This window comes from Cornus florida, unplaced genomic scaffold (genome assembly GCF_030987335.1).
Source record: "Cornus florida cultivar Cherokee Brave unplaced genomic scaffold, ASM3098733v1 CherokeeBrave_3.0.0_Hap2_Chr09, whole genome shotgun sequence".
In the NCBI taxonomy this organism is placed as follows: Eukaryota; Viridiplantae; Streptophyta; class Magnoliopsida; order Cornales; family Cornaceae; genus Cornus; species Cornus florida.
This window is the reverse complement of record NW_026775579.1, coordinates 62,779,499-62,795,622: the sequence shown is the minus strand read 5'-3', so window position 1 is coordinate 62,795,622 and position 16,124 is coordinate 62,779,499. Positions and strand designations below refer to the sequence as shown.

Sequence of the window (16,124 nt, the reverse complement as noted above, 5' to 3'; positions counted from 1 at the left end):
TGTTTGATGGATTATAAATTTGGAACTGAAAATTCAGCTATATATACACACATTTTTTATTTTATGGTGTATCATATCCTTGTAAAGACATTAAAATAAAATGCAATAAATAATAACATAGATAATAAAATATTAAGAAATAATAAAATAAAATTTCTTTTTATGCAAATTGACATTATCACAATAACCATGGAAATAATAAACTAATTAAATATAACTAATCAATAACTATGACATCATAAATTCATCACAAATTAATAAAAAAATTCTAATTCAAATAATCAACTATATTTATCCAAAAATATAAAAAAATTATTCTCTTTTCCCATCTTTTCAAGATAATATATATATATATATATATATATATAGTAGATGCATAAATATAATTTATTAAAATTAAAATTTCAAATTAAATTAAATTAGAATAGGGTTAAATGCAAAAAACTGCCTCATTATATACAAAATGTGCAAGAAACACCCTTATTAGTTAATAAGTGCATATAAATCCTTATATTTTTCAAATTTGGAGCAAATTGCCCCTAATCCTCCATTTTGACCAAATAATTTTTAAAAATCCCAAAATGCCCCTCACTCACGTAGGCAAGGGAAAAAAAACCCCTCTCTCTCTCTCTCTCTCTCTCTCTCTCTTGTTTCTCTCACCTCGCTCGAAATACAAGTGGGTCAACCCATTTTCGGTGATTCAATAATGTAGTTGAGTTTATATATATACATATATATATATATATATATATGTGTGCGTGTCATACTTTCAGAGAAAAAAAATTTCACCAACAAACCCATGAGCAATAACTCAGTTGCAATAGTTTGTTCTTGAAAGCATCTAAGCTCAAACAATTTCACTGGGGAGCTGCAGACCTGACCACTTCGAAGGACTTGTAAATGTCCAAAGTATTTACTTTTTATTTTTTCCAAATACGTATTTATTTCCTAGTTTTAAAATCAATTGTTTAAATTATTCTTTTTCACATTGCAATAGAATCAGTGACAACTACTTCATAGGAAAGATGCTCAATTTCATCAAAAACTGGACATATCTCCAAAAATTGAGACTTTTACCTGTTTTGTAGTATTTCAATTTTTAATTTCTTTGGAAGTTGTTCTCTGGATGGGCCAATTCCTTCAGGAATATTTCTCTTGGAAAAACTATATGTAGAGAAAGAAATGGAAGAAGGGTGGGAAATGGAAGAGAAAGAGGGAGAATTGCATATATATATATATATTATCTATTTTTATGTATTTATTATATCGCAAGGGTAATTTAATAATTTTATTCTTTAATTTTGACTAAATTAGATATGTACTTATTTGCACAAATTGAAAAATGTAGGGGGTTTTATGAACAAGGGGTTCATTGCGCATTTTGTATACAGAGAGGGGTTCATTGCACTTAACCCATTAGAATTTCACATAATACATTATTATTATTATTATTATTATTATTTTTTCCCAAGCAAGAAAACATATTTATTGATTAGAATCAGAAGTTACATCCAAACTAGCTTTATGCAAAACAAATTCTGGGAAATTATCATCCCATAAACATGTACTTTTCTCTTGTAAAGCATAAGCAGCAACTACATGGGCAACCTCATTCCCTGCTCTAGGTATATACACCAAATCAAAATCAAGGTGATGATGAAGCCATTCACGGATATCTTCTACTAGAGGGCTAAGTAAAAGAGATGCAGACCCATCTAACATCACAGCCTTGACAATGACCTCTGCATCAATCTCAAACACAATACGACTGTAACCCCAACGAATAACCTGGTCCATAACCTTTTGAAGCACCAAACCTTCAGCCACTAATGAATCTGAAACTCTGTGAAAGAAAAAAAGACGCCAATCGCAACACCTTTCCCCTATGATCACGCAGAACCATTCCACCTCCAGCCTCACATAAGACTTTGCAAAATAATGCATCAGTATTAACTTTAAGCACGTCCACTGGAGGAGCTTGCCACCTAATAGGATTCTCATAACTGTCTGCCCTGTACAGTGTGATCTCATAGTAGCAAAAGGAGCAACATTACAATTTAGAAATAAAATAAAATAATACATTTATGCATAGTGTTTTTGACTCATTGCATGTCTATAAACTTTCATAAATGAAATAAAATAAAGACATATCCATAAATATCTACCATTACAAACAAAAATTAAGTGATCTTAAAAAATAAAAATAAATTATCTACAAGGATCTATAAGAATTTATGTATATATATATATATATTGCATTACGTTTAAAATCCATGGTTGAGACTTGAGATATAAAAACGTGACTAACACGAATCAAAACCTTATAAATTGTTTTTTTTTTTTTGGATTGGTGTAAAATTAGCGTATTTTATCAGATCTTTGAATCATTAGCGAATTTACTAACTAGGGTTACATGCCCTTAATAAATGTATAATTATATGCCCTTAATATGTTCAAATTTAGGGGACATCTAAGAAAATTATGAGTGACCCGTTAAGTGCAGAAGTTACCATTTAGTCATGTGCATCCCAATGATATTACATGTAGACCATTCCCTTTCTCATGTCTCTCTGTCAATTACAACTATACCCTTGGTCAGGAGAGAACTTGACCTATTCACCATTGATTTATTTTTTTTTTCTTGTAATTTTCTAGAAGTGATATACTTGGAAATAACTTGCAATTTCTATATATATTTATTTGTTTAACAATTTTTTAATACATTCCAAGATGCATGAAGGAGCAAGTAACAATTGGCAAAAATAAATAAAATCATACGCTATATTGGGAACAAGCGGGGGACATACCCCCCACTAAGCAGAAGAAAACAAGTCCATTACAAACAATAAAGGACTAGAGAAATTTACAAGAAAGCGAAATATTAATAGGTCTAAAACAGTTGCAACACATCTTGAGGAACGCCAAGGAACAGCTAAGCAATTTCAATAGCCTTGATAATAAGCTGCAAACTCTCGGAAGCAAAATTGAATGATAAAGCTGCTGAGAAATTGATGTAATTGCAATGCTGCAATATGCAGAGTTTCAAATGGGAAAGAAACGAAAGAGACGGATTGACAATTGGTTGGATAATGTGCAAAAGAAGAAAAGGAATTTCAAAGCTTAGAACGAGATGTACAAGGAAGCAATGCTACTTTCCAAAACTTACCATTGGGAAAACATGCTTAGAACTTGTTGAGAGCAAGGTAAATTTCTGTTACTTGATGTACATGATGACACCAAAGCAATGGCATTGTTGACACAAAATTAACAGGTGAAGAATTTACATAGAATTTGGAAAAGGTTTGGGACTGCCTAATGAAAGATGATATCATGCACAATGGAATTTAGAGAAGGGGGGCATTGGGAAAAACAGCCTTGGCAACCCATATCCATAATTTACTTTTACAAAGTTCTGAAATGTCTGAGGTGCATGTTCATTGGCTCACTGTATAGCAAGATTAAGGCGTGACGTATGAAATTGCCAACATGTTAAAGTTGGATCTCACAAAGGAGAACGAAAAGAAGAAAAGGGCAGCCAAACTCTCACAAGCATTGACAAGAATGAAGAAATCTAGACTTATCTTGGATGACGTGTGGAAATATTTTGGTCTTGAGGAGGTGGTAATTACTTGTAGAGTGAATGGATTGAAGTTGATTCTTACTACCACTTGGGATAATAACAATGGGTGGAAGCATGAGGGAGGTGGTTGATACTCATGAGTGGAGGAATGCATTGGAAGAACAGGAAATATCCATGATGAGGCAGAAAGACATGGGAGTTGAGGTGTAACCTATATTGACGGAAGGCTGAGGTGTGATCAAGCTTGCGACTTCCTTTGTTAGCAGACTCTGCATCTGCAGGCTCATACAAAAGAGACTTGTCCAGAGGCACTTCAACTTGATATTTCCTCACGGATGCCACCAGCACTTGAAAGATGCGCATCAAAGGGCTGTGTCCAGATTTCTGGTACCGATACAACCTAGTACCCGAAAAGAAGCTCACAACTGCAATTGCCAAGCAATGAGTGCACTAACATTGATTGAAAAATAAAACCAATTGAAGAAAGAACTCTTTTGTTTCCTCTCTGCCTCATCAACATCATCAAACTGATATGCTCCATAGGATGAGACACAAGGTTTAATCCCTCCATTCCCAAGAGCTATCAAGTGCTAGGAAGAACACTGCACCTTGCGTATTTGTCGTGTGGCAAACATCTTTTTCATAACAGGTTGGCTTTAGGCCAGGAATTGATGCTGACATTGTCAACAAATGTCATTCCCTACATGAATTTGAAATCTTGTCAGTGTTTTCACAGCAAAAACGTACAATTCAACCAAAAGATGTTTTTAACTGTAGAGAGTCGAGAAAAAACATTTTTTTGCAATAAATAATTGGCAGGACTTGATTAATTAGAATATGAACTAATGAGGCATCTGCAAACAATTTTTTCATAATTCCTTCCCCCCACCAATATTTTAAAAGTGCACAGCTGTTCTACTTTGTTTTTGACACATGACAGTCTATAGAAATTTAAAAATCCAGTTCGTATGAGCCTGGATTTCTTTCCACACAATTGAAACAAAGTCATGTCAATTACAACAAAACATGAACTAGGAAAATAAAATTTACTATAAAACATGCTTTTGTTTATAGGGTTAAGTGCAAAAAACTGCCTCACTATATACAAAATGTGCAAGAAACACCCCTATTAGTTAATAAGTGCATATAAATCCTTATATTTTTCAAATTTGGAGCAAATTGCCGCTAATCCTCCATTTTGACCAAATAATTTTTAAAAATCTCAAAATGCCCCTCACTCACGTAGGCAAGGAAAAAAAACCTCTACCCTTTCTCTCTCTCTCTCTCTCTTGTTTCTCTCACCTCGCTCGAAATACAAGGGGTAAACCCATTTTCGTGATTCAATAATGTAGTTGAGTTTATATATATATATATATATATATATATATATATATATATGTCATACTTTCCGAGAAAATATTTTTCACCAACAAACCCATGAGCAATAACTCAGTTGCAATAGTTTTTATTGAAGGCATCTAAGCTCAAACAATTTCACTGGGGAGCTGCAGACCTGACCAGTTTGAAGGACTTGTAAATGTCCAAAGTATTTACTTTTTATTTTTTCCAAATATGTATTTATTTCCTAGTTTTAAAGTCAATTGTTTAAATTATTCTTTTACACATTGCAATAGAATCAGTGACAACTACTTCTTAGGAAAGATCCTCAATTTCATCAAAAACTGGACAAATCTCCAAAAATTGAGACTTTTACCTGTTTTGTAGTATTTCAATTTTTAATTTCTTTGGAAGTTGTTCTCTGGATGGGCCAATTCCTTCTGGAATATTTCTCTTGGAAAAACTATATGTAGAGAAAGAAATGGAAGAGGGGTGGGAAATAGAAGAGAAAGAGAGAGAATTGCATATATATATATATATTATCTATTTTTATGTATTTATTATATCGCAAGGGTAGTTTAGTAATTTTATTCTTTAATTTTGACTAAATTAGAGATTTGTACTTATTTGCACAAATTGAAAAATGTAGGGGTTTTTATGAACAACAAGGGGTTCATTGCACATTTTGTATATAGAGAGGGGGTTCATTGCACTTAACCCTTGTTTATATATTAGTTTATAATATACATGCTCAAAATGAAAGAAAAACCAATAACATATGGATATATACATATATATGATGGATTAATATTCATATATAGAACAACTTAAATGACATTTCAAGCCTTAAATAAATAAATAATTGACAACCCAAGCCTATATAGGTTAATATAAAAGAGGAATATGAATGAAACTGAAATTCTAATGCCTCGTGGAAAGAAGACGACATAAATAGAAAATATATATATATATATATGGATATATCATAAGGTCCAATCTTATTTTATTTATTTTAATATTCTCCTATTCATTCTTGATGCTGTATGTTTTTCATAATATGTTCTCAGTCTCTTAATATTTTGCTTTATTGTTTGATCTCTCCTTACCTATTTCTTGAATCCCCATTAATTTTTCAAAATCTTTGGGTTTCCTAATTCATTATTTACCAAATATATGCAGATTTTATACTCTAATTCCATGTTAACAACCAATTATATTTATAATATTTCAAAAAGTTGATTTTCTAACGAGATGAACAAACAAACTTACAATGACATAGATGATAGAGACGGTAGCAATTGTATAAAATCTTCCTAGATAGGGATTGGCAAGAAACGGTCTGTCAGAGGGTGAGGTAGCAGGTTCCCGACCAATTTAAATTATTCTTAGAAGCCGTAGAACTTTGCTGGTTTAGATGAATCTTGAAATGAAGCACCAGATTGGAGCTCATCCCATAGTATGCCAGCCTTTCACAACATTCATTTCCTGTCAACAAACATAAAAATTTATCAACATCTCAAATAATTTTTTTTTTTTTTTCAAATTCTGCTAACATGAAGAAGTGATTATTAAGTAAAATACCTGGGATGTAAGGACAAGCCTTCAATGTTCCTGTTTCCTTCTTTTGTGCAGGATAGCTACAGTCCCATATTTAGTCCATGCATCATCTTTTGTCATTGCATCATCTTTTGACACACCTCCAACTTGGAAGTAGTAAGAATCAACTTCAATCCATTCACTCTACACGGAACTTCCACCTCCTCAAAACCAAAATGTTTCCACACATCATCAAGATAAGTACATATTTCTTCATTCTTGTCAATGCATGTCAGAATTTGGTTGCCCTTTTCTTTCTTTCATTCTCCTTTGTGAGATCCAACTTTAAAATGTTGGCAATTTCGTACTGCAATTTATAACACTTTAATCTTGCTATACAAAGAACCAATGAACATGCACGTCAGAAGTTTCAGAACTTTGTAAAAGTAAATTATAGATATGGGTTGCCAAGGCTGTTTTACCCAATGCCCCCATTCTATAAATTCAAATGTGCATGATATCATCTTTCACCAAGCAATCCCAAACCTTTTCCAAATTCATTTTGAAAAGTAGTACTATTTCCTTGTACATCTCGTTCTAAGCTTTGAAATTCAGTTTTTGCACATTATCCAACCAGTTCTCAACTTCTCTTTTATTTATTTTCCATTCAATTTTGCTTCTGAGAGTTTGCATCATATCATCAAGGCTGTTGATATTGCTTAGTTGTTTAGTAACATTCCTCAACATATTCTTAGCAGTAGCACTGCCAAAACCAAAAAGGTCATATGAGATACTCAAACACAACAACCAAGAGAACTTCAACAGAAATTGATTTTCATAAACTTCAACACTAAGGCTGCCGATAAATTATGCTAATTGAGTCACACTTCAATGTAAAAAAATATTTGAAAGTGTAATTAGTTGCAAAAACAAAACTAAAAAAAGAAACACACTATACAAGTTTTAGCTAGTAGTTTTTGTGAACTAATTTACTAACAATATAGCATGCTACTACCTTTAGCTAAAAAAAAAAAAAAAATCATTGCAAGATACTATATGTTGGACTTTGAACTTCTACATATTACTTGTATATCAACTATCTATCTTATAGATAATAAAATTGTCCAAACAAATTATTAAAATTAACATGTCAGTCAGTGAAAACTGTGTAGAAACTTATCACACCGTTTCACCCTATTGTTCGTTTCAAAATGTTTAATTCCTAATGAAAGGAAATGACAAAAATACTGGGTTAAAGCTGATGCATGATGTGCAACAGAAGAACTAGGCGATACGAATTTAAAAGTCCTCCAGAAAGGCATAAAAACCCACCGATCTGCAGCCGTGATTGTAGGAGATATTTTTTAAAGATATCAACAAAATGGGTCTGACGTTATAGTTCAAGTATACTGCAAGTCATTCAAATTTGATTATCATAAGAAATTTCAATATGATAGCTTGGAATTGAAATAACAAATTGTAGATACCCCATTTTGCACCTGTTTAATTACAAGAGCAATTTGGGAAATATTGTCATAAAAGTAAGAAGAACTCAACTCCAAATTTCCCGAGACAGTTCCTGGGAACCCCAATCTAAACACGAAGTAGAATTGAACAGACCATCCGATCAGAAAACAGACTTCATCATTATGCCCAAAACGTCCCAAAACCACCTTGGCCTACCTCTGGTGGACAGAAGATTAACAAATGCTCATTGTGCTCCGCTAGTGGACAGATTAACACTAAGCTATCTGCTTGGAACTCTTTTAATATTTCCCATGCAGGTAGGGTGGAATTAGTGAAATCAGTTATCACATCATATTACTATCTTTGGTCTACTGTCTTCTCCTTGCCAGTTGGGGTTCAGAATGTCATTGAGAAGAAGGTTAAGCAATTCTCATGGACTGGTCATTCTGAGCACAGGGAAAATCCTCTATTCAGCTGGGAGAAAGCTACTAAGCCTAAGAGGGAAGGAGGTCTGAGGATTAGGAGCTTGCAGAGCATCAATTCAGCTAGTAAATATGTGTTTCTATGGGATTTTCTTCATCTAAAAGAAGCCTTATGGGTCAGATGGTACAGAGACAAGTACCACAAGAGAGATCATTTTTGGAATGCTATTAGTAGGTCTTCTAACTCTGCTATGTGGAAATAAATTTATCTGTTAGGAACTGTATGCTTCTACATTTGAGATACAGAGTCAATAATGGTGTTTCATTCAGCCTTTTCTTTGACCCTTGGTGTGATGGGGCTTCCTTACATTTAACAGTATGGACATAGTCAGTGTTTTATGGCAAATTAACTAATGGTTATTGCCTTAGCCTTGGCCTGCTGAAATCTCTGGTTATTTAATTAATAACAATCCATCTGCAAATGATGAGGGGCCAGTTTAATTTTTCAGCTGCTTGGGATTTGAGTAGGCTCCATGGAACTGAAGTAACTTGGTATTCACTGGTCTGGAATGGCAGTAGGCCGAGGCTTTCCATGTTTGTGGTGCTGATGATGCAGAGAGCAAACAAATCTTATGCTCTTACATCCATTTGTCATAACTGCTACAATGGGGAGGATTCTAATGACCACCTTTTCTAGTCTTGTAGTTGTGCTAAACAGGTGTGGCAATGGTTTGGGGAGTTATGCAATTGGGAGGTTCTTCTGCAGCTTCCTTCCTTGGAGGATGCTACTGGCTGGTTCATTACCCATTCTGAAGGTGTCTCATTGAAAAGCAAAATTACAAGATGATCATTTGGAGTATTTGGAGCCATAAAAACAAGATTTGCATGGTGGATCTCCTAGCACAGCAGTGGACCTAGCTAGAGTTCACATGAAGCTTACCAACTCTACTCTACAATTTTGCAATTTGCAACGAAGAATAATCCTAGGCCGGGCGGGAGTATCGACAAGTACATGAGAGTTTCCTCCTTGGTTTCAAAAAACCAGTGGTCATGGCCTAGACATGTCTAAAACATTGTTCTCCCTTTCCATGACATCACTAACCTACCTCTCCCTAATCCTACCAACACTGACCTCATACAATGGACCCCTTCTCCAAATAAGTCAAATTCTCTTCACCACACAGTTGAATCCATATCAGAGCCTCTACCCAATGCCCACTGGCACAAACTTGTATGTTTCAGCAACTCCATTCCTGAACACTCATTTTGTTTATGGTTAGCTATCCAAGACAACTTATTGACTCGAGATAAGCAAGCCTTGTTTATGTTTATTTTTTTTATGCCTAAATTCAGCTGAAATCCATGAAAACTTATTTCACCAATGCTCCTATTCGCCGATTTATCTGGAACAGATTACAAGATAATTGTGTGTTCTATACAAACCCTAATTCATGGATTGACTTTCTGATTTGGGCATCCTCCAATTGGAAACATAAATTGAAATATTGTCGATTGCTAACGTGGAAGCTTACGATTCACCAATACTCCTATTCCAATTTATCTGGAACAAATTACAAGATAAGTGTACAAACCCTAATTCATGGAATGACTTTCTGGTGTGGGCATCGTCAATGGAAACCCAAATTGAAATATACTCTGAGTGCTAACTTGGAAGCTTACCTTGGATAGCTTTGTCTATCACTTGTGGAAGGAAAGAAACAATCGAATTTTCAGGAACAAATCAGCGCCTCCTCTGAAACTCCATTGTGGACTCGATTAGACTTCGGTTGTTCTCCATCAAACAGTGCCAATGTCCATTTTCTCGATCAGTTGCTTCGGATTGGAATCTCTCTCCACCCTTCTTCGAACCGGAACGCCTACTTCTCCGTCACCTAACCTCTCCAATGGATGCTCTGTGGAATTGTATCTTGCTCCCGTCCAGGTCTCGCTGATATATAGCCATATAGGGTTAGTTTGGTAGGTTGGTAGTCAGGTGGGCCGATGGTCTCACAGTTTGAGGTTGGGCATGGTTTGTTTTGCATCCCCCTCTTAATGGATCTATTCCTGTTATGGGGTGAACTAATTTTGTCTCTTCCACAATGGGCCGGATGATAAATGCGTTGGTACCATTGTTAAGTGGAGATGTGGGTTGGTACCATTGTTTCTCAAGTGGAGATGTGGGTTAGCTTCAAAGTTGGGTTACATTTTTTCCAATATTTAGTTACTGAAAGATTACCTCTCTTGGCAGTTTGAAGTTGACGTTTTAGTTGCATGAGTCGGCTTCGTGATTCTGAAGCATATATTTTTCAAGATCATTCCATACATATCTGAAGTAGAAAGTCAGGCTACAGTAGATAATAGCTCTGGTGTTAACGTGGCATAAATCTAACTGAGAAGTACGGTTGGTCCTTTTCCTAACGAGAAATAAAGGCAGGATTGATAGCATTACGTGGGTTGCCATTGTTATCAAGAAGAAATTTAGATTTTGAGCTACAATGAACAAAATTTGAGTGCTGAGACGTGTCTAGAAAACCACTCCTTATCTCAAGATGTGCCTTTGACAGCTCTTGCATCCAAACCAAAATTCGAACTACAATCTTGACATTCAAGGTTTATAAACCGGCGTCTCAGTCCAACCAATGCCTCAACACGTCAAAACAGAAGGGTTCGTTCCTCTGCCAATTCAAATCGTCCAAATTGTTAATTGTGACAAACCAGGGCGCTCTGTAATAAATTGTTATCATTGCATGGATTAAGCATATGAAGGAAAGATTTCCACTAAGAAGTTGTTTGCAATGGCAGCAACTTATTCTAAAGATACAAGTGATCAAGTGTGGATTGCTGATAGCGGAAACTCAAACCATATAACGCAAGACCTTGCGAACTTATCTCTTCACAATGCATACCATAGGGATGATCAGGTCACTCTGGAAAATGGTGCAGGTTTGCACATCAAAAAATTGGTTCTCTACTTTTCATTTAAACACATCTGAGTTTGTTCTTAAAAATGTTTCATCTAACTTGCTATTTGTTCATCGATTTGCAATTGACAACAATTGTTGTGAGTTGCACAGTGCATAATAGGTTATGTAATTTTATTTTAAAAACATTTAGAGGGGGTGAATAAGGGTAACTGGCTCATCTATCCACATTTTTGCTTTACAGAATTGAATATAAATTAATCAACCCACAAAGCAAAAATAAATGCAAGCTGAGTTAGAGTTTGATTTTTATTTACAAGATTTATTGTGATTTATAGCCCATTTATTATCTGGACATTTTTAGTTTGTAATAAGAATATAGTTGTTGGGCCCCTTTCTTATAAGTAGATAGGTTAGCCCAATAGAACATCTTTCTTTCTCCCTCTTTCTCTTTGACTTTGAGTTATATTTCTGTATTCTTCATATATATTTTTGAGGCAACTTGGACATATAAAGACTTGATCCATTTGCCTTCCTGTGGTCGTGCACATGGAGGAGACATCGCTGAGAGCTGATTTGGGTTGTATCTTAGAGTTGATTAGTACCGTCCACACCTACACGTAGGGGAGGGCTATCAATTTTAGGTCAATGGTTTTGTTTAGAAGCATTAAAGGTGAAGATCTTCAGAAGAGAAGTGCAGTGTGATGACCGTGTCATATTTTCTTTTTCCGGCACTCTTTCTTTTTATTTTATTTTATTTTATTCATTTATTTATTGTTTCTTTTTTTGTTATCTTAGGGTTTTGTAAGACCCAAGATAGGGTTTGGTGTTCGGAATAGGTTTTCGACATTTCATGCATTCACTTTAATTTATTTTATTGTTAGTACATAGTTTGATTGTGTAGCGAAGCATGCTAATTTATTTTCATTTCTTGGTGGTATAAGTGTATTATTTCTTTAGGAGACATTTTCATTTTCAGAATTATTTGTGCGATTATCTTTTTGAGATATTTTTGGTTTAAGAGCCTATTGTAATTATTTTTGGAAAATATTTTGTTTAGGGACTTTTTATAATTTTTGAAAAGTGTGACAAGTGTCACTCTTTTATGGAACCGTGTGTTGACTTTTGGTTGGTAACATGTGGAAGACTTGGATTATGCCAAGTGTAGGGATTAATTTCATGTTTTGTGTGGAGGCTTGCTGTGGTGACAAGTGGAGGGTTGTAATGGTTGTGTGTATGATATATGTATATCATTTCCAAGTATAGGGATTAATTTCATGTTTTGTGTGGAGGCTTGTTGCGGTGACAAGTGGAGGGTTGTGATGGTTGTGTGTATGATATATGTATATCATTGTGAGTGGGTTTCCTAGTGATTTCATCTTTTTCCTCACAATTCTCTTCAAAAACCACCGTTGTTACACATCTTAGACCTTAATTCTACCCATCTTCCGCACATCTTTTGGCAGCGTAGAAACCGATTTATCTCTTTTGGCCTTTTACACACATAAATTTTATACATGTTGTTTCATTAGTGTACATAATTGATGGGATATATGCATTTTTATAAAGGCAGAGAGATTACTAGTTTTCTCTTTAGTAACTTTAATTCCACTTTCCATCAAAGTAAGAAATAAATAGAAAAACATTTCCCCAATAATTAATTATTAAAAAGATAATTTATAAGTTGACCAAATAATATAATATTAGTCTAATATCTATTTTATTTAACCACCAAAAAAAAAAAAAAGTATGTGTCTAAATTACGTGGGCCACAAATATAAAAAAATATCTTATAGTCTCCCACTTGGCCCCATATGATAACTTTTGTAGTGATTTAGTAAAATATTGTTCAAAGGACCACTAGCCAACTCATTGGATTAAGATGAAAGGTGTCAAAAAGCATTAAAGGCCTATCTACTCAATACGCCAGTCCTAGATTTGCTCAATTTTAGCTTGCTTGTTATGACCAATACCATCCAATTTCCAGTAGCTATCCCTAAGCGTCCGTCGAGAGTGAAATAGAGACCTTAGTTTCCATACTTCCGTCGCTATGTAGCTAGTCCCCTCGATCCGAGGATTTCTCTTTGCTCAGGGGCGAGTATGTGCTTTACCTTATACCGGTCGGAGATCTTAGGCAAACGGGTATTATTATAGTCAATGAATCTCCTCGAGCCCATGTTAGAAGGCACTACCGGCGATGAAGTAAGCCATGTCCTCACTACAATCTTGCTGCCTAATCTACTACTGTCCTTCCCTTGAACTAGGCCTATACTTAGACCACAAAATGGGGTGGAGTTAAGGGACTCCGTTTCTTAGAGTTTGAGTATTCGGTAAGTAGTGAACGGGGGGCTTCAAGCTCTTTACCAAATAAAAATCCAATCACGTCAAAAAGAAAGCTAGCAGGCACCAATAGAAGTAAGTTAATGGCCAATCTAGATGTGAACAGACACTTCTTTCTAACGCAAATGTCCAGATGTGAAGTATCGATAGCTTGTCATATGAAATGACTTAGAAGAATGGTTATGGCAATGAGTGAGAGAAAAGCTTCAATGCTCAAGCAGCGAAGGAAGAAAGCCTAACAACCTCACCAGCAACCACTGACAGCAAATAAAGAAGTGATTGGTAGTACATAGTAGCAGTTTCAAGAAATAAGACTAATGACAATCCAAGATATAAGTATAGGAGTGGCAGAAGTGAATTGGGGTATACTGGAGAAAAGGCAAGGTGCACCTTGGATTTCCACTCATAGACCAGAGTCTTATTTTGGGTAGTCATTGTTATTAGTAGCTTCCCTCTTAGTATCCGACTCGTGTATATTTGGAGTAAGAAAATGACGTGCTTAGATTCCTCTGCATTGTAGGTATATAATTGTCGGGATGCCCCAAAACATTAGGAGCATAAAAAATCCAAGTGGAAAAAAAGATAGTAGAAGCTACCCAACCTACTACATCTTTTACATAAAAATAAGGGTAAAAAGAGATTTTATCCATCTCTGCATGCACACCTAATGGATTATTTGATCCTTATTGATGCAATGCGGCCAGATAAAGAATACTGGCGCCCACTAAAATAAAGGGGAGTAAATGATGAAGACTAAAAAAACGATTTAAGGTGTCATTGTCCACGGAGAAACCACCCCAAAGCCAAGTCACTATGGTATCTCCTACGTGAGGTATGGCGCTAGCTAAGCTTGTAATTACTATAGCTCCCCAAAAGCTCATCTGACCCCAAGGTGGTACGTATCCTATAAAAGCTGTCACAATCATTAATAGAAAGATTACAACTCCGATACACCGAACAAATTCCCTAGGACTGCTATAACTCGCATGATATAGACTATGAAAAAGATGAAGGTGAACCACAATGAGAAACATACTTGCCCCATTAACATGCATATAACGGAGCAGCCAACCCCCTTCAACATCTCTCATAATGTGTTCTACGCTGTTGAAAGCTAGATCCACATGAGGTGTGTAATGCATAGCTAAAAAAATGCTAGTCACTATCTGAATGACTAAATAAATACCAGTTAACGAACCAAACCCCCACCAATAACTAAGATTGCTCGGGGTTGGATAATCCATCAAATGTTGATTCAGTATGAAGGATATAGGTTGTTTAAGAAGAGAGAATCGTTGGTTCCTTATAGTCATTTCTCTTTTCTATCATGACAACTCTTGTTCCCCCACCTTTTGAGCATTCTAGGGCCCTACTATATCAACTATTTAGACCTTTCTTCCACCTTCGAAGGATGGAGGGGGTTATACAGCAAAAGAAGCGTATAAGGGTGAAGAGTCCTCTGAATTCTACTGCTCGGTGACCGAAGAAGAGAGGTTTTGACTGCTTTATATTCTCTCCAGCACTCCTGGACTGATCATCTTGCTGCAACAAAGCAAGCTTAGGAATGAATCATCTAATGGAAATGGAGGTCTCTGTCCGCTTGGAAGATTCTTCTTTCCTCTTCGGTGAAAGAGGGCACAAAGGTGCGTGGGAGAAAGAATGAGAAAAGAAGAGAAGATTTTGTCCACCAAGCAGGACAGAGCCGCGACCCCTAAGCAATTGGAGGTTCTCGCTCATCTATGGGGTCCATATCATTTGAAAACGTTTCCTATTCCAATAACATAGCGAAATTGACAGATGATGACTCAGCATCAGGAAAACCTTGCCGTGATGGAATTTGGCTTCGCTGGGCCCTGAATCAAATCAATAAGCCCTTTGAATAATTTGGGTGATAGGGGGGCAGTGACTCACTGGGGTGAAATCTTTCTCGGTTGGTTGATTCTCGAAATCACCTCTTGAGAAAAAAAGCCCCTCGGGTCCAGACCCAAAAATGAATAGGAAGTGAGGCGAGGGTCTTTCATTCAAAGGGGAAAAGAGGGGTGGGGCTTTATTCTAGGGGGGCCGCCTTGTGCAGCTTTGGAAAGGAGAGAATTTCATTCACTCTCTCCCACCTAAACTATCTATCCTTAGAAAGTAGGGTGAGTGAAAGTCAATATGATATTTACGTTGGTTTTTCCAACGAAACGAAGCACTTTTTTGTCTTTCTCATTCGGAAGGCTCAGTCCCACCTTTGACTTCAATGATGGAACAACCTCCGCACTCCGGCGCTTCAATGAACAAGAGTTCCCCGCCTTACTATATTGAGAATAGTGGTCACTCCCTTAGGAGTGACATTCGTAACTGAATGTGATATTCACAGGTGAGATTCTATCTTTCCAAGAGTAATTTTTTATATGTAGTCTATATCTGGGGAGTATACTTGACAGGAAGGAAAGATAGACAGAGGCGGTAGAGAGGTCCCCCACTTCGATTCCTGCCCCGTTAGCATCTCCGATCTGAGATAAGGGATGACTTCGTTAG

General features: G+C 35.9%; 1 long non-coding RNA gene across 1 annotated transcript; it reads right to left on the bottom strand.

Moving 5' to 3' along the window:
• Nucleotides 1-2,753: 2,753 nt before the first annotated feature.
• On the bottom strand, nucleotides 2,754-10,501 carry LOC132274095 (uncharacterized). The gene is made up of 4 exons (XR_009470332.1): nucleotides 10,024-10,501; nucleotides 6,500-7,217; nucleotides 6,188-6,403; nucleotides 2,754-4,280 (listed from the first exon to the last, which is right to left on the bottom strand). It is a non-coding gene; the product is annotated as an uncharacterized LOC132274095 (long non-coding RNA).
• Between the last annotated feature and the right edge of the window lie 5,623 nt (nucleotides 10,502-16,124).